This window comes from Podarcis pityusensis (assembly GCF_964106645.2).
Source record: "Podarcis pityusensis genome assembly, chromosome: 8".
In the NCBI taxonomy this organism is placed as follows: Eukaryota; Metazoa; Chordata; class Lepidosauria; order Squamata; family Lacertidae; genus Podarcis; species Podarcis pityusensis.
Window position 1 is genome coordinate 77,939,071 of NC_138033.1, and position 18,822 is coordinate 77,957,892.

An 18,822-nucleotide genomic window follows, 5' to 3' on the forward strand; every position below is an offset into this window, starting at 1 on the left:
ACCTGAAATAGAGAGTTTGCTACACACTTTCAAGAACCAACGTCCACCATTCTTAAAGAACAGAAGTGTGATCTTTCCTTTAAAAAAAAATACACACTTCAGGAAACTGAATGCTGGGCCGAGTACCATCTTCTATGCATCCATATATTAGTGAAAAATAACAGGCAAAAAAAATCATTATATTAAGGGTAATTCCTCTGCAAAAATGTGCATACAAGACAAAATTGTGTAACATGAAAGTGTATATCAAGAGAAATTCATGCTGAAATACAGACATTTACAAAAAATGATGTGGAAGTATGGGGGAACTTAACTTTAGACTTGGAAGAATGACAAATAGAGAGTATGGTAACTGATAGATTTGCCCCTCTGTAGATCAAAGCAGCAAAGGGGTCAGTAACTGGACTCCCATGGGCAGGACCATAGGTCCATTGCTGACCTGATCCAAGGAAGTTCCTGTGTTCTTTTTCCTCTTTGTGGATAGGGAAGGATGGGATGATGTATTCTGACACTCTCTTAGACCAAGGATGGAGAACCTCTTAATAATCATCATCATCATCATCAACAACATATTTATTTACATCCATATTTCCCCTAGACTGGGACTCAAGGCAGCTTACACAAATCAAAACAACATGGACTGAATAATATAGAGCTGTAGAGTTGGACCCCAACGCCTGCAATGCAGGAATCTCAAGCTCATCCATGACAGATGATGCTTAGAAACCTCCAAGGAAGGAGAGTCCACCACTTCTTTTGGGAGCCTGCTCTGCTGTCAAAACAGCTCTTTCAGAAAGTTCATCCTGATGTTTAGTTGGAATCTCCTTTCTTGTAACTTGAAGCCAGAGCAGGAGAAAACAAGCTTGCTCCATCCTCCTCCTCGAGATATTTGAGAGGAGATATGATAGTCATCTCCTCTTTCCCAGGCTAAACAAACCCAACTCCCTCAACCATTCCTCATAAGGCTTGGTTTCCAGATCCTTGGTCATCTTGGTTGCCTTCCTCTGCACATGTTCCAACTTGACGATATCCTTCCTTAAATTGTTGTGCCTGGAACTGGACACAGAACTTCAGGTGTGCATAAAATGCAGAATTCTGAAAATATATAACACGTCTCTGTTAAAAGGTAATTAAACTATAATAGAATTAAAACAATATTAAAAACAAACCTATTAAAACGAAGGTATCCCCCTCCAGATGTTGCTGGACTCAGCTTCCCAGACCATTGGCTGTGGTGTGCTGCCAAATACAGCAGTTCTTTCCAAGGATATCAGGACACAGGGAATGAGGAGGTGGAAGGGGAACCAAAACAGTTTTATTAACAAATAAACAGCAGGCATGCAAAGCATAAAATAAAACATACCTGACAGGGGCTACCCAATCTCCCCTTCAGCTGCCCAGAACCCCAGGTGGAGCAGCAGGAGAAAGACCCCGACCGTCAGTCTCCCAGCATCAGATCCTTTGATCTGGGTAGAAGCTCACCGGGCCCCTCCCACCTATGGCTTTTATAGCCTGCCTTGATGTAATCAAGTGTACCTGGCATTACTCATGATTAGCCCAGGACCCTTAGATGGAATTACCGTATTTTTCACTCTATATGATGCACCCAATCATAGGACGCACCTTGTTTTAGAGGGGGAGAACAAGAAAAAAAATTCTCCCCCTCTCTGCTCAGCGCCCCATCAGCGAAGAGGCAGGAGAAACGGAGCCCCTTCCATTTCTCCTCCCGCTTCGCTGAAGGGGCGCTGCGCAGCTCTCCCTCTCTGCTGAAGCTAGGAGAGTCTTGCTCTCCCGGCTTCAGCAAAAGGAACCCGAAGCCTTTGGAGCGCAGCGCGAGTTCCCACTGTGCTCCAAAGGCTTCAGGCGGATATCCCTGAAGTCTGGAAAGCGAGAGGGGTCAGTGCGCACCAACCCCTCTCCCTCTCCAGGCTTCAGCAAAAGCAACACGAAGCCTCCAGAGCACAGAGGGAACGCTCCCTCTGTGCTTCGGAGGCTTCACATTGCTATTGCTGAAGCCAAGGAGCCTGCATTCATTCCATAGGACACACACACATTTCCCCTTAATTTTTGGAGGGGGAAAAGTGCGTCCTATAGAGCGAAAAATACGGTAATACAGAGCGGCTGAGAGTCTCCCACAACCTGCAGCCAGGCATCCAGCCAGCACTTGCAACACAGAAGAACCCAAGAAACTCCCGACAGGTGTGCAAAACACAAGAATCCAGCAGACCTCAAACTGGGGGTGTTAAAGGGAAAGGGACATGCCACCTACCTCCTCGAAATACAATTGTCTTCCGCATTTCCACTACATGTGGCCGGTGAGAAGCAAAGCCCAGCAGCATCAGATGGCCACAAGTTCCCTACCTTGGCACACAAATCACCCTGTGATTCCTGCATCGCAGGGGGTTGGTCTAGATGACCCTTGGGACCCTCTTCCAAACCTACAATTCTATGAATTTAAGATTCTGTCTTGGGGGAGGCCGGTACCTCACTGGTGGAGCATCTGCTTTGCATGCAGATGGCCCCAGGTTTGATCGCCAGGAACCTGGCTAGCAAAAGACTGGAACCCTGGAGAGCTTCTGCCAGCCTGTGCAGACACTACTGAGCTACATGGGCCAATGGCCTGACTCAGTGGAAGGCAGCTCCCTCAGTTCCTGTGTCTAGTTAACACAGGATAGGACAGCTTCATTTTTAACTATTTTCAGAGGAAGCTTCTGGGCTGCCAATTCCAGCCTGGAATACTTTAGCATTAAAGCATTCCATGATCAATTTTCTATCCGTATCGGCATAAAGCAGTCTATTACCGTAGGCTGTGGGCCTGCATAAAATAAGGACATTTTGAGCGTAATAAGAAGGAATATAAGGCAGGGCATTGCAGAGGTGTGTGGGGTGGGGAGAGAAAATTAGCTGAGGATATGATTAGAAAAATCCTATGCTTGGAAGAAAGCACCTCATTTAGGCTAGGTGAGACAGCAAAACCTGGAATACTGCTATCAAAGGGTCAGTTCTTGGTTAATTATAATATTTTTACCAACGGAAAGAGACACCATTTGAGTTGTTTTGCTATGCCATCAAATAATAGCAGGCTGCCTGTTCCTTTTTTTAAAAAATGAACAGAACAAGAACGTTAAAAGAGCAGCCTGTAGGATTGAGCACAACTATCCAGGTCCATGGGACACAGATGGCGCTGTAGGTTAAACCACAGAGCCTAGGACTTGCTGATCAGAAGGTCGGCGGTTCGAATCCCCATGACGGGATGAGCTCCCGTTGCTTGGTCCCTGCTCCTGCCCACCTAGCAGTTCAAAAGCACATCAAAGTGCAAGTAGATAAATAGGTACCGCTGTGGCGGGAAGGTAAACGGCGTTTCCATGCGCTGCTCTGGTTTGCCACAAGCGGCTTAGTCATGCTGGCCACGTGACCTGGGAGCTGTACGCCGGCTCCCTCGGCCAATAAAGTGAGATGAGCATCGCAACCCCAGAGTCAGCCATGACTGGACCTAATGGTCAGGGGTCCCTTTACCTTTACCCAGCTCCACACTAAATAATCACAGGAGAGACACTGGTTTGAAAGGGAAGGCAAGCCTGCCCAAGACATAAGAAGACCTTTGCTGGAGTAGGCCTGTCGCCCATCTAATCCATTATCCTGTTCTCACAGTGGGCAACCCAGATGCCCCAATGGAAACCCAAAAGCAAGATCCAACCACAAAAATACTCTCCTGTGGTTTCCAGCAGCTGCTATTCAGAAGTGGCGCTGTGGCCTAAACCACTGAGCTTCTTGGGCTTGCCGATCAGAAGGTATGTGGTTCGAATCCCCACGACAGGGTGAGCTCCCGTTGCTCTGTCCCAGCTCCTGCCAACCTAGCAGTTCGAAAGCACACCAGTGCAAGTAGATAAATAGGTACCGCTGCAGCAGGAAGGTAAACAGCGTTTCCATGCGCTCTGGTTTCCGTCACGGTGTCCTGTTGTGCCAGAAGCAGTCTAGTCCTGCTGGCCACATGACCCGGAAAGCTGTCTGTGGACAAACGCTGGCTCCCTTGGCCTGAATGCAAAATGAGCGCTGCACCCCATAGTCGCCTTTGACTGGACTTAACCGTCCAGGGGTCCTTTACCTTTTACCTTATTCAGAAGTATTTCTGGATGTAGAGCATAGCCATTGTGGATACTAGCTCATGCTCTCCAACACTGCTCCAATGAAAATAGGAATAGCCTATTCCATCATCATCACTTTATTATTTGTGCCCCACCCATCTTTATGTGTTTGTGTGTATATACACACACACACACAAACATTTTTATTGGGTTTTTTAACATATCATTTCCAACAATCAAATAACATAACTTCTTACCTTATACAATATTTTAAACTTCCGTCAACACCTCTGATGATTTTTCGTTCTTTATCACTTATTCTGCATTTCTTAATTTCTCTATTACTCTTAATTATCATTAACTAACAATTCTTCTCATAGTCTTTCTTGCAATATTTCAAGCAGTCCTTCCTTACAAAACTTCTTGCAATCCTACTAGCGTCATCTGGTCATTACCATTACTTTTCAAATAATTCATATATTTCCTCCAGTTTTCTAAGAATTTCTGGTCCCGCTGGTTTCGAATTCTTCCTGTTTATTTATCTAATTCTGCATAGTCCATCAATTTCGTCTGCTATTCTTCTTTCGTCGGTGCCCCACCAATCTGATTAGGTTGCCGCAGCCACTCTGGGTGGCTTCCAACATGGATTAAAACATAATAAAACTTCAAATAATTTTTTTAAAAAACTTCCCCATACAGGGCTGCCTTCAGGTGTCTTCTAAAGGTTGTCTTGTTACTTATCTCCTTGGCTCGGGGGTCACATAGCTCCATTACCTCTACAGTGAAAATAGGGATCAAATCAGAAACTGGTACACCTTCTGTAAATCCGGGACTGTCCCTGGGAAATAGGGACATTTGCAGGGTCTGGTAGCTTTCATCTGCTCCATTAATTTGTCCAATCCACTTTTGAAGTCATCCAAGCCATCATTACCTCCTGTGGCAGAGAGTTCCACAGTTTAACCGCGCTGCTTGAAGGAAGAGTTTGTTTTATCTGTCCTGATTCATCAGGGCGGCTCAAGGTCCTAACCGGGCTCAGGGGGGCTAACACCAATAAAATCATAGTAAAAACATAAGGGGGGACCAATTTAAAATACAGATTAAAATGCAATTTAAAATGCAGCCTCATTTTAAAAGTAGCCAATAAATCAAGACCATGAGGGGAGGGAAACATAAGGGTCAGACTGAGTCCAAACCAAAGGCCAGGGAACAGCTCTGTCTTGCAGGCCCTGCAGAAAGATGTCAAGTCCCGCAGGGCCCTGGTCTCTTGTGACAGAGCGTTCCACCAAGTCAGGGCCAGTACTGAAAAGGCCCTGGCCCTAGTTGAGACCAATCTAACCACCTTGCGACCTGGGACCTCCAAAATGTTGTCATTTGTGGACCTTAAGGTCCTCCGCGGAGCATACCAGAAGAGGCAGTCCCGTAGGTACGTGGGTCCTAGGGATTTAAAGGTCAAAACCAGCACCTTAAACCTGACCTGTACTCCACCGGGAGCCAGTGCAGTTGGTAAAGTACTGGATGAACGTGATCTCACAGCAAGAACCCCGTATGGAGCCTCGCTGCAGCATTCTGCACCCGCTGGAGTTTCTGGGTCAGCTTCAAGGGCAGCCCCACGTGGAGCGAGTCGCCTCATGCCTGCTTTTTCTCTCAACTCTAAAGTCCCAAACACAAAAGAAGATTCTGCCCCAACCAAGGAGGAGTGGCAGACTAAATTAATGGACTATGCCAAAATGGCAAAACTTACTGGAACAGTAAGTAACCAAGAAGAACGAAATGTTATCAAAGAATGGCGGGAAATTATGGAGTATTTGAAAAGTTTTTGTACACAATTAAGCTCATTAGCAGGACTAATGTAAAACAAGCAGTTAAGCACAATGTTAAGGGGAAATTAGGGAGTAAGAAAAAAAATGGAATACAGTGGTACCTCGGGTTAAGTACTAAATTCGTTCTGGAGGTCCGTTCTTAACCTGAAACTGTTCTTAACCTGAAGCACCACTTTAGCTAATGCGGCCTCCTGCTGCTGCCGCGCTGCCAGAGCACGATTTCTGTTCTCATCCTGAAGCAAAGTTCTTAACCTGAGGTAATATTTCTGGGTTAGCGGAGTCTGTAACCTGAAGCGTATGTAACCTGAAGCGTATGTAACCCGAGGTACCACTGTATTATAGGAGATGTAGTATTAAAAAACAAAATTGCAAGAAACCGCAAGAGGGGAGGAGGGAAGTCCAAATACATATTTTTACTGTGAAGTTATTAGATTTGTATGTTTGTAAAAAAAAAATCTAAAATTTAAAAATGAAATTTTTATATTTTTTAAAAAGTCCAAAGACTGCAATTTTTCTTCATACAAGGAGTTGCTCTATCACCTTGGTCACTTTGGGTTGCCCTATTCCGAACTGTTTCTAACTCTGCAATATGCTTTTTGAGGTGAGGCTACTGGAACTGTAAACAGTGAATGTCATATAGGACATCAGGGTTGTGGACATGAAAAGGCAAGGTCCAGTCAATCATCTGATCATCAGCTCATCTAAATCCATGTGCCTTTGGCCATGTGGTTCCATTATAAAAACTGCAATTACACATGGCGCTAAATAAATTATCCCAGGTATTGGGAAACCTCAAATGGTTTGGGTTGCTTATCATCAAACCATGGAATTATAGAGTTGGAAGGGGCAGCGAGGGTCATCCAGTCCAACCCCTGCAATGCAGGAATCTTTCGCCCAACACAGGGCTCGAACCCACAACCCTGAGATTCCTTCTCTCATATTTGTTCCGTTTAAAAGGATGGGTTTTTGTATATCATCTTTTGTAGGTTGTTCTCTCTATAAATTACTTCGGGGCCCTTTCTAGGAGTGCAATAATAATAATAATAATAATAATAATAATAATAATAATAATTTATTATTTATACCCCGCCCATCTGGCTGGGTTTCCCCAGCCACTCTGGGCAGCTTCCAACATAATATTAAAATACAATAATCTATTAAACATTAAAAATTTCCCTAAACAGGGCTGCCTTCAGATGTCTTCTAAAAGTCTGGTAGTTGTTTTTCTCTTTGACATCTGGTGGGAGGGCATTCCACAGGGCGGGTGCCACTACCGAGAAGGCCCTCTGCCTGCTTCCCTGTAATTTGGCTTCTTGCAGCAGTGTCCGGGCAGAACGATGGAGGTAGAGACGCTCCTTCAGGTATACTGGGCCGAGGCCATTTAGGGCTTTCAAGGTCAGCACCAACACTTTGAATTGTGCTCGGAAATGTACTGGGAACCAGTGTGCAAAGCAATGGCTCTGCGAATGATATCATAGCACAGGATGATGGCAGCAGGGAGAGGTCTCCTCCCATACCAAAGCTTGCTGACTTTTGAAAAGCAAAGGCTGCTCAGTCGGTTGATCTGAAGGTAAGGACAGGAGGCTGCCCTTGCTTTCAAAGACTTTCTTGGGCTTATGTGCAAGTGAGGATGGCTTTGCATGCAGAAGGTTTCAGGTATGATGCTGAGCATCTCTAGGTAGGGCAGCCTGAACTCCTGGAAAGCCACTGCTAGCCAGAGTACAAAATTCTGAGCCCGGTGGACAAACAATCTGACAAAGGCAGCTTCCTACTGAAACCAGTCCTGCTTTCTTTTAAGAGGAAAGGGCCATCGTTCCATAGCAGAGGATCGGCTTTGGATAGAGAAGACCCCCATCTCTCCAGGTAGAGCTCTGGTTGTCCCCTGCCTGATACCCTGGAGATTCACTGCCAGTCAGTGCGTCACAGAATTGTAGAATTTTGGAAGGGTCATCTAGTCCAACCCCCTGCAATGCAGTGTGTAGACAATATGAATCTAGACAGACCAACTCCCCCATCCCTATGTTAAAAGGGCACAGGAGCAGAAGAGGGTTCTCCCCCTCCCCAAGTCAGTTGGCAACCCTTCTGCAAAAGGGAGCTGAGATTTCGCCCGTCCATTTGGGTCTCCTTCCCTCTGCTAGTCGGTTCTACTCCTATAGCACAACGAATCTAATTGGCTTTATTTTCCCTGTAACAAGATTTTACAAGCGAGGGGGTGATGGAAGAGAAGGACTTATTGTACGGCCCTCCCCCTAATTCAGTTTCCGATTGTCTTGAAAATGTATCCCAACTAATTACTTGCATTAGGAGATACGGGTTTATTTCAACCAGGAAATAACTGAGAGGAGGAGGTGGTGGTGTTTTGTGGGGGGGGGAGTGACTGGGGAGAGGAGAAAAAGGGGGGGAGAGAGAGAAAGAGAGAGAGAGAGAAAAAGGGGGGAAGGAGGAGGCTCAGAACGACAGCCACAAGAAAACTCTTCTCATTTCCCCAAGACGCCCACAAAGCTTTTATGAATATAACTGGATTTGCAACAAGCATTCCAGCCTCGTGGAAAGAGGCACTCAGACAAGGAGACAATTTTACTAGATAATAGACTATCACGCAGGATACAATTTAAATTAAAAAATGCAATTTTCACCTTGAAATGAACAAATGATTACAATTTCTATACAAATTAAGGCATTCACTCTTTCTTTCAGTAGTGGCATCAGTCCATGAAATATGACATAATTGGCATGAAATACATTTTCAAATATTTTGGTTTTCTCTGTGTGCACACAGCAGTGTGTGTGTGTGTGGCTGCCGTGCATGGGTTTTTTTTTTCTTCCTTTTTTTAGGGAGAAAAAACAGAAATAAAGAAAAAAGAAAACACGGCCCTGATGTGTGTGTATGTGTATGAGTGTGTGCCTGCGTGTGTGTGTGTGTGTGTGTGAGAGAGAGAGAGAGAGAGAGAGAGAGAGAGAGAGAGAGAGAGAGAGAGAGAGAAATAGAGAGACCCCACTTTCTGGGGTGGGGTGGAGGGGGACACATTAAAAAGAAAACTACCCGAAGATTGAGCTTTTTTTATTATTATTCCTCTTGCCATCCCCTCGCTCCCCTCCCTCCAACTTGCAAGATAAAATTGGGAAAAAAAATGTATCAGACCGATAAAAAGAGTCTTGCAATGGAGGCTCGTAATGCCTCCAGATTTATCTAATCTAAATTGCCACGCTTATCTGCAAAAATCACATCTGTTGGTTATCTACCAGCTCCGCAGATCTGCCTCTTCATCCCCTCCCTCCCCTTCGCCTTCAAATGATTATTTTTTCCCCTTATTCCTCAGTCTTTTATTTTTAATTATTTTTCCATTATGTCCTCTTTTTTTCATATAAAGCTGGAGTTTACAAGGGCTAATCGGGGAGATTATTAGGCGAGAATCAGTAAGGCAAAGAAACTACCCCCCCAACCCGGTTTAAAGAAAGAATGAAAAAGGGAAAAAAATGCATTATCTGATGAGGGGGGCATGAGGAAAACAGCAGAGAGAGAGAGAGAGAGATTGGGCAGCCATCTTGAGCGGCCATCTTGATGGCAAAAGAACAGCAATGGGGTGGTTTGCTTGTGTAGGGGGGGGGGAAGTCTCTTCAAGCTTCTTGAAGCAGCTGCCAGGATCCTGGACTGGAACACGCAATGCCTAGAGATTTGCCAGCTTTATCCCGGGTTCCTATTGCTGTTCCTTTAGTGGCAACTTGATCTGTTTATGTTTATTGGGCATGGTGTTCACCTCAGTGCTGTGAGGCACTCCATCCTGACTAGTTTTGAGAAGCTGAGCTGCCATGAAAAGCATAGGATTGTGTTGGAGCCCAAGCAACGTAGAAGAACACCAGCGGCCACTCAGTTATTGATGTTTCTTGGCCTACAGCATTGCAACGTTCCCCATTTAACCCAATGTCCTCTGCATGGCTCACAGGTGAAAGCTAAAAACCATGAAGAGCTCAGATGTAAAACCTGAAAATGGTTAAAGTGGCGCAAGACTAAAATTTGTTGTTTAGTCATTTAGTCATGTCCGACTCTTCATAACCCATGGACCAGAGCATGCCAGGCACTCCTGTCTTCCACTGCCTCCCGCAGTTTGGTCAGACTCATGCTGGTAGCTTCAAGAACACTGTCCAACCATCTCGTCCTCTGTCGTCCCCTTCTCCTTGTGCCCTCCATCTTTCCCAACATCAGGGTCTTTTCCAGGGAATCTTCTCTTCTCATGAGGTGGCCAAAGTATTGGAACCTCAGCTTCACGATCTGTCCTTCTAGTGAGCACTCAGGGCTGATTTCCTTCAGAATGGATAGGTCTGATCTTCTTGCAGTCCACGGGACTCTCATGAGTCTCCTCCAGCACCATAATTCAAAAGCATCAATTCTTCGGCGATCAGCCTTCTTTATGGTCCAGCTCTCACTTCCATACATCACTAAAGACTAAAATGGGGAACTGGAAATGGCAGTAGGAAAAAGAACTAGATGAGACTAGTGTCAGACTAGGATCTGGGAGGCTAGGGTTCAAATCCTCACTAGGTCATGAAGCTCACTGAAGTCATACCCTCCAACACTCCTCAGATGAAAATAGGGACATTTCTCACACACGCACATGCACACACACACCCAACAAGTTCCCCACACTGTCCGAGAAACATACTATAGCATCCGAACAAGCACTAAACTGAAAAGAGCTAGCGTTGATCCTGTTTTGCTAGCGAGTCTTGTACGATGAGACCTACATTGGCTCCTGGTACGTTTCCGAGCACAATTCAAAGTGTTGGTGCTGACCTTTAAAGCCCCAAACGGCCTTGCCCCAGTATATCTGAAGAGCATCTCCACCCCCATCATTCTACCCGGACACTGAGGTCCAGCGCCAAGGGCCTTCTGGCAGTTCCCTCGCTGCGAGAAGCCAAGTTACAGGGAACCAGGCAGAGGGCCTTCTCGGTAGTGGCACCCGCCCTGTGGAACGCCCTCCCACCATATGTCAAAGAGAACAACTACCAGACTTTTCGAAGACATCTGAAGGCAGCCCTGTTTAGGGAAGCTTTTAATGTTTGATGCATTAGTGTATTTTAATATTTTGTTGAAAGCTTCCCAGAGTTGCTGGAGAAGCCCAGCCAGATGGGCGAGATATAAATAAATAAATAAATATATTATTATTATTATTATTATTATTATTATTATTATTATTATTACGCAGGGGCTTCCTCCAATTTTGCATGCATTTATACAAACAACTTCTGCCAGCAAAAGTCTCCTGCAGACCCCATCTCTACCTCTTTTGTTTTGGTTTGTTTCGGGATTTCGTTGAATACGTAAAAAGAGAAACTTGGCATTTGCCTCTTCCACAAGTCTCTCGAGAAACTTGGGATAAGTTACATCTAACTGGTTGGAAAATAATTCTGAATTTAATACAGAGACTTTGATTCTTGGTACTCCTTGAACTTCTTACAGTTTCAATCATAAGTTTATGTTTCTATATATACCTTGCAATTCATGTGCCCCACACCTCCCATTCTCTCGTTTCTTATTATGGTCTTCGCCACAGACCTGTTCGTATCTCATCGCAAATATCTGGATAAACAGCTTTATCATTTCTTCTTGTGAATGCAACCTCCCATGCCAACTTTGGTTGAGTCCAGTTGAGTTTTTACCTGTTTCTCTCATGAAGTTCTATTTTGTTATTTGGGTTGTAGGGATAAAATTCAGTAAGAATACATTTTGGAAAATAAAAACAGGAGGCCTTTTGCTGTTATCCCACCTCCTCTTTGGAGTCCCCGTCCCCTTAAATGTTAGGCAGGCTCTGTCTCTGTTGTCTTCCCAGTACCTGTGGAAAACCTTCGTTTTCCAATGAGGCTTTTAAGTGGATATCTTTTTCCCCATCTGCACCTATACTGGCACTTTTGAACCTGTACAGGGAAGCAGAACGGGATCTGAAAAATCAAGAACTTGCTTCTCGTCTCTTAACAGAAACCCAGGGCTGTATTGCCAAATTCTGGAAGACACAAGACTTTCTAGAGTTTGCCCTCCTTGAAAAGATATCTCATAAACGAAAGGTATCTAAAGGGCCAAGCTTGAACAACCTTTTCTTTTTTCGTATATGGCAAGATTTTATTTCTTATACAGATATTGAGACACATGCAGTACCATCACTATATGCAAAGGTCTGGCTCATTTAAGACTATATTCTCAATAATGATGGAACTCATGGGTGCGTAATCCTTTTATTTTTTATAAATCTTTACTATTTGTAAGGTGAATCTTTGTCCAGGTTAACATTTTATTCTCCCTTTTGGAGCTGCCTTACATCTTTGTACCTTTGTCCTTCCAGGTTGTGATGCTTTACGGTTTAAAATCTTGATTCACAGAATCGTAGAATCTTGGAATTGGAAGGGATCCCAGGGGTCATCTAGTCCAACCCCCTGCAATGCAGAAATTTTAACCAGATTGCACACGACAGATGGCCATCCAATCTCTACTTTAAAATCTCCAAGCAAGGAGAGTCCACAACCTCCTGAGGAAGACCATTCCAATGTCAAACAGCTCTTACTGTTATTTAGTCGCAATCTCCTTTCTTGTAACTTGAAGTCATGGGTTCAAGTCCTACCCATCAGAGCAGGAGAAAACAAGCTTGTTCCCTCTTCCATGTGACAGCCCTTGAGATATTTGAAGAAGGCTGGCGCTGTGGGTTAAACCACAGAGCCTAGGACTTGCCGATCAGAAGGTCGGCGGTTCGAATCCCCACAACCGGGTGAGCTCCCGTTGCTTGGTCCCTACTCCTGCCAACCTAGCAGTTCGAAAGCACATCAAAGTACAAGTAGATAAATAGGTACCACTCCGTTGGGAAGGTAAACGGTGTTTCTGTGTGCTGCTCTGGTTTGCCAGAAGCGGCTTAGTCATGCTGGCCACATGACCCGGAACCTGTACGCCAGCTCCCTCGGCCAATAAAGCGAGATGAGCGCCGCAACCCCAGTGTTGGTCACAACTGGACCTAATGGCCAGGGGTCCCTTTACCTATCATATCTCCTCTAAGTCTCCTCTTTGGGGCTTTCTCTCTCTCTCTCTCTCTCTCCTCGATATGTTTTTGTAAAAAGAAAAAGGTCCTCATTAACACAACATCCTTCACGCTAATGGACTAACATCTTCGGATGCAATCCTTTCCTCTTCTGGCTGGCTTGTTTGTGCCTGATTATTTATGGCCTAGGGTCTACTCTGAGTACAGCTTATCCCTACAGACATTCTCTGACCATGGCACTCGATCCGCAGTTTCTGTTTCCATGCGGCTTTCCTCTCGACACGGAAGTCGTCTGAGCACAGAATGTGACTCGTGACCTCACCGGCGAGCCCAATTCCATGCTTACCCCAGCTCAGGGCCTGGGGGCCAAACATCACAAATGCAATTCGGGCATAACCCTCACCCGTTCTCGCTGACCCGTCGATTTCGGCCGTAACTAATTCAATGGGGAGGGGTAAAAAGGTACTGCACATCAAACTGGGGGGAGGAAGGTAAATAAACATATGGAATAAATTACCAGCACAAGCAAGAGGAGGTAAATGAGTTCAAGGGACACCTATGGTTTCATTTCTGGCTCTCCACCCCCACCGCACACACCCAAAAAGAAAAACCAGGAGAATAATATTAAAGGAACCTGGGGGCAGGGAGAGAGAAAATGAGCAGGAATTTAGGATTAAGATCAGCCTGACGGTCTCTTCCTGTTCTTATCGGAGAGCAGGGAATTACAAGATTCGTTCTAGGGCACAGGCCTGCAAAAGGGGAAAGTCGGCATGGAAAGGAAAGCATCTCTTTGGAATGGTGAGCCAGCCTTGTGAGAGGGGCTCAAGCCCTTTTGACCCATAGGGCTTGGGTCAGAAAGCAGCCTGGGCACAATTCTTGAATGTGGGGACAGGGCGGGAGGAAGATAGCCCGAGTGGAAGGGAGCATACCGTCCAACATTTATCCTATGAAAATCGTTGTTGTTGTTGTTGTTTAGTCGTGTCCGACTCTTCGTGACCCCATGGACCAGAGCACGCCAGGCACTCCTGTCTTCCACTGCCTCCCGTAGTTTGGTCAAACTCATGCTGGTAGCTTCGAGAACACTGTCCAACCATCTCATCCTCTGTCATCCCCTTCTCCTTGTGCCCTCCGTCATTCCCAGTATCAGGGTCTTTTCCAGGGAGTCTTCTCTTCTCATGAGGTGGCCAAAGTATTGGAGCCTCAGCTTCACAATCTGTCCTTCCAGGGAGCACTCAGGGCTGATTTCCTTCAGAATGGAGAGGTTTGATCTTCTTGCAGTCCATGGGACTCTCAAGAGTCTCCTCCAGCACCATAATTCAAAAGCATCAATTCTTTGGCGATCAGCCTTCTTTATGGTGCAGCTTTCCCTTCCATACATCACTACTGGGAAAAACATAGCTTTTCCTATACGGACCTTTGTCGGCCAGGTGATGTCTCTGCTTTTTAAGATGCTGAGTGGGTTTGTCATTGCTTTTCTCCCAAGAAGCAGGCGTCTTTTAATTTTGTGACTGCTGTCACCATCTGCAGTGATCATGGAACCCAAGATGAAAATAGGGGTGTCCTATTCCATTATTATGGGACGCGGTGGCACTGTGGTCTAAACCACAGAGCCTAGGGCTTGCCGATCAGAAGGTCGGCGGTTCGAATCCCCACAACGGGCTGAGCTCCCGTTGATCAGTCCCTGCTCCTGCCAACCTAGCAGTCCAAAAGCATGTCAAGTGCAAGTAGATAAATAGGTACCACTCCAGTGGGAAGGTAAATGGCGTTTCCGTGCACTGCTCTAGTTCGCCAGAAGCAGCTTAGTCATGCTGGCCACATGACCCGGAAGCTGTCTGCAGACAAATGCCAGCTCCCTCGGCCAGTAAAGCGAAATGAGCACCGCAACCCCAGAGTCGTCCGCAACTGGACTTACCGGTAACAGTCTGGGGTCCCTTTACCTTTATTCCATTATTATTATTATTATTATTATTATTATTATTATTACGACTCCCCCCCCCCCAACTTTTTCTGGCCCACGTAGGACCAGTCTGGATAGTTGGCCTTGGTGAAGATTTGACATTTTCATCCCCAAAAAGTTTTTGATTTGAGTTTCTACTGAAATGAGTCTGCATTTTAATGTTGCACTTTAATCTAGTTTTTAATTTGTATTTTAATCAATTGCTTTTATACCTGGTGTTAGCCACCCTGAGCCGTCTTGGCTGGGGAGGATAAATAAATATTATTATTATTACTATTACTATTATTATTATTATTATTACTACTACTACTACTATTAATACCCTGCCCATCTGACTGGGTTGCCCTAGCCACTCTGGGCAGCTTCCGACATACAGTGGTACCTCGGGTTAAGTACTTAATTCGTTCCGGAGGTCCGTTCTTAACCTGAAACTGTTCTTCACCTGAAGCACCACTTTAGCTAATGGGGCCTCCCGCTGCCGCCGCACCGCCGGAGCACAATTTCTGTTCTCATCCTGAAGCAAAGTTCTTAACCCGAGGTACTATTTCTGGGTTAGTGGAGTCTGTAACCTGAAGCGTATGTAACCTGAGGTACCACTGTATAAGAAAAACATAATGAAACATTAAACATTTTTTAAAAAAACTTCCCTATACAGGGCTGCCTCCAGATGTCTTCTAAAGGTTGTATAATTACTTATCTCTTTGGCTCAAGGGCTGCCTAACTCCATACCCTCCCAACATTTCTCTGGTGAAAATAGGAACGTCCTAAGGAAAAACGGGACATTCTGGGATCAAATCAGAAATTCTGCAAATCCAGGACTGTCCCTGGAAAATAGGGACACTTTGGAAGGTCTGAGGGAGGCAAGAGGTGAATGTTCGACGACACTCGAAAGGTTCCAGGTTAAATTCAGGACAAACAAAAGGAAGTGCTTATTTACGCAGCACATGGTTAGACTGTGGAACTCACTCCCACAGGAGGCAGTGATGGCCACCAACTTGGGTGGATGGAGAAAGGGGCTATTTATGACAGCCAACCACGATGGCTCTGCTCTGCCTCCGTGTTGGATTCAGCAATGCTTCTGAATCGCAGTTGCTGGACACCACCGGAGGGGACAATATTCTTAGAATTATAGAATTGTCATGAAAGGGTCCCAAGGGTCATCGAGTTCAATACCCTGCAATGCAGGGCCTCGTGTGGGGGGGGGTGTAATCCACCGGGAGCAGTCAAATACAACATTCCTTGTTTTCCTAGAGTGGACATGCAAGGGGATGTTGGTCCAGCCAGTCAAAACCTCCTGTTCCTCCTGGGCTGAAGCATCCTTCCCTTGCCTATGACTAGAGGTGGGTGTGACCTTACCTGTCCAGGTAACAGAAGGGCGAGACATGCAGCACTCTCTCTCCCCCATTTTCACTTCCTTCTTCATTGGACCAGAGAGCCAGCGTGGTGTAGTGGTTAAGAGTGGTGGACTCGAAATCTGGGGAACCGGGTTCGTGTCTCCGCTCCTCCACATGCAGCTGCTGGGTGACCTTGGGCCAGTCACACTTCTGTGAAGTCTCTCAGCCTCACTCACGCCACAGAGTGTTTGTTGTGGGGGAGGAAGGGAAAAGAGAATGTTAGCCGCTTTGAGACTCCTTAAAGGGAGTGAAAGGTGGGATATCAAATCCAAACTCTTCTTCTTCTTCTTCTTAGCTAGGAATGCTCTGCTAGCTTTCTCAGCTAGCAGAAGCACTGGGACTATTCCCCATATGTGGTAGATCCACATGTACATATTTGTAACTAAGTCTGCCTTCAGGAATCCAACTGTGAACTGATGTGAGTAAACTTCTTTTATTTACTTTAAATAAGGAGTGCCTGGCGTGCTCTGGTCCATGGGGTCACGAAGAGTCAGACACGACTAAATGACTAAAGAACAACAACAATGGCTTCAACCCTAAGCACTCTTACCAGGGAGGCAGCCTAGTTGAACTCAATAGGACCTGCTTTGGGGTAGAAACATTTCCACGCACTACCCTTTCAACAAGCCTTCTAAGATCTTTATCCCGGTCGGCAGCTGTTTTGGATTTGAATTGATTTTTAATGTATGTGCAGTTGCTACTTTACATTTTGTGTCCGTGAAGCCATTGTTTTAACTGTTATTATATATGAAACTGTTGTATAGTGTGTGCATGTGTTATTACATTTTAAATCGCTTCGGGATGCGTCACTGAAAGGAATTCATAAATGAAATAAATTACCATTGTTCATTATCATTCTTTATTCCTATTCTTATTTATTAAACTTATGACTCTTTTTATGAAAGTAGCCCATGCATTAAAACAAACATAAAGAAAAACAGAGAACAATCTAAATCTATTATTATTATTAATAATAATATTATTACTATTATTTAGATCAGATTAGGGATGAATAAATCTATCAGTCTGGGTCTTCTCTATTTCTCGTTTTTCCAACTTTTAAGTTTAGTTCGACATGTCAGTTTCCACATTTATTTGCGAATTTTTCATTTTCGAAAGGTTCACAAGAAAACCTGCATACAGTTTTTTTGCATGAATTTCCACTAAACATTTGCCTACCTGCAAGCAGTTTCCCCTAATATAATGGCATTTCTATATCTGCTGATCTCTACACTTCAGTGCCGAATTCTTTTCTTTGGATAAAATGCATTGCCAAATTTTGAGGGGTGCAAATTTCAAATGACGAGGGCATTTCAAAGGATGGCTGCTGGGATAGCTCAGTCGGCAGAGCATGAGACTCTAAATATCAGGGTTGTGGGTTTGAGCCCCATCTTGGGACTAGATGACCCTCGTGGTCCTTTCCAGTTCTATGATTTTGGTTCACCAGCATGTGCGACTTAAACCCAAATGCAAACCAAACCAATTTCTTCCCCCATCCCTAAGAGCAGCACTTCCATGCAGCCAAGCTGGTCTTGCACACATGAAAATGTGGTTGCGTGGTTCCCACCTCCCCCCATAGAAATAAAGACATAGGACACAAGAATTCAGGTTAATGGGTCAAATTAGGCCACAACTTTATTGATTACAGGAATTGAGCGGTATTGTCTTAGGCATTGGTCCTACAACACGCCTGGCCCGTGAGGGTTAACCACCAGTGGGAGGAGTCCTGCTGAGGCATGTCAACTAGGACCTCCCCCGGGGTCACCGCGTGGGGGCATGCCGTGGGCCCACACCTCCATAGGCTTAGGACGAGGCCACGCCCCCCGGAATCCTTTACCGGACTACCATTTATTTGGGAGAAGGTGATGGCTATCCTTCTCCCCCTTCATCTGCATAACAATAGACTGTACCCCGACCAATGCCTACCGCCCATACCGTGAAGTTGTGACGGTTTGCTACGAGGTAGGCAAAAATCAAATGGCTGGAGCCAATCTGCCAGATGAAAAAATTCCTACCAGGCCCCTTGACTGCGACCAACCGCAGTTCATAGCAACGTCAGAAAACCTAGCCTAACGGGTGGGAGGGAAGGGAAAACCCCGTCAGCTGCGGCACGGGAAAGAGGGCGGTCCTCGGCCACGCCAGACCTAAGTAGGCGAGGCCATGCCCCCCCGCGCCATCCGATTGGCTGGCACAGGGTATGATGCGGCCGAGGATTCCCAGCTATCGCGTGGGGCTGAAGCCAGCCCCCTGCAAGTGTGGGGAGGGGCGTGAAGCCCGCAACCGCACCTCCTCCCTAGCTCGGAAGTGGATAAATTGAAAGGGGAGCTTTTTATAGCAGAATCGCACATTATGACCAATTTACCTTTGATGTTTCCACAATCAGAAGTGGGGAATCCTTTTAATATTGTGGGTGAAGAAGAGACAAACAGGGATGTGGCCATTGTTGTTGTTTTTTAATATATTTTACACAATTTTTCCAACGCAACATAACAAATCCTTGGCTGCCATAGCCTACGGCTTCCATCAACCCCTTCTAATGGTTTTCTG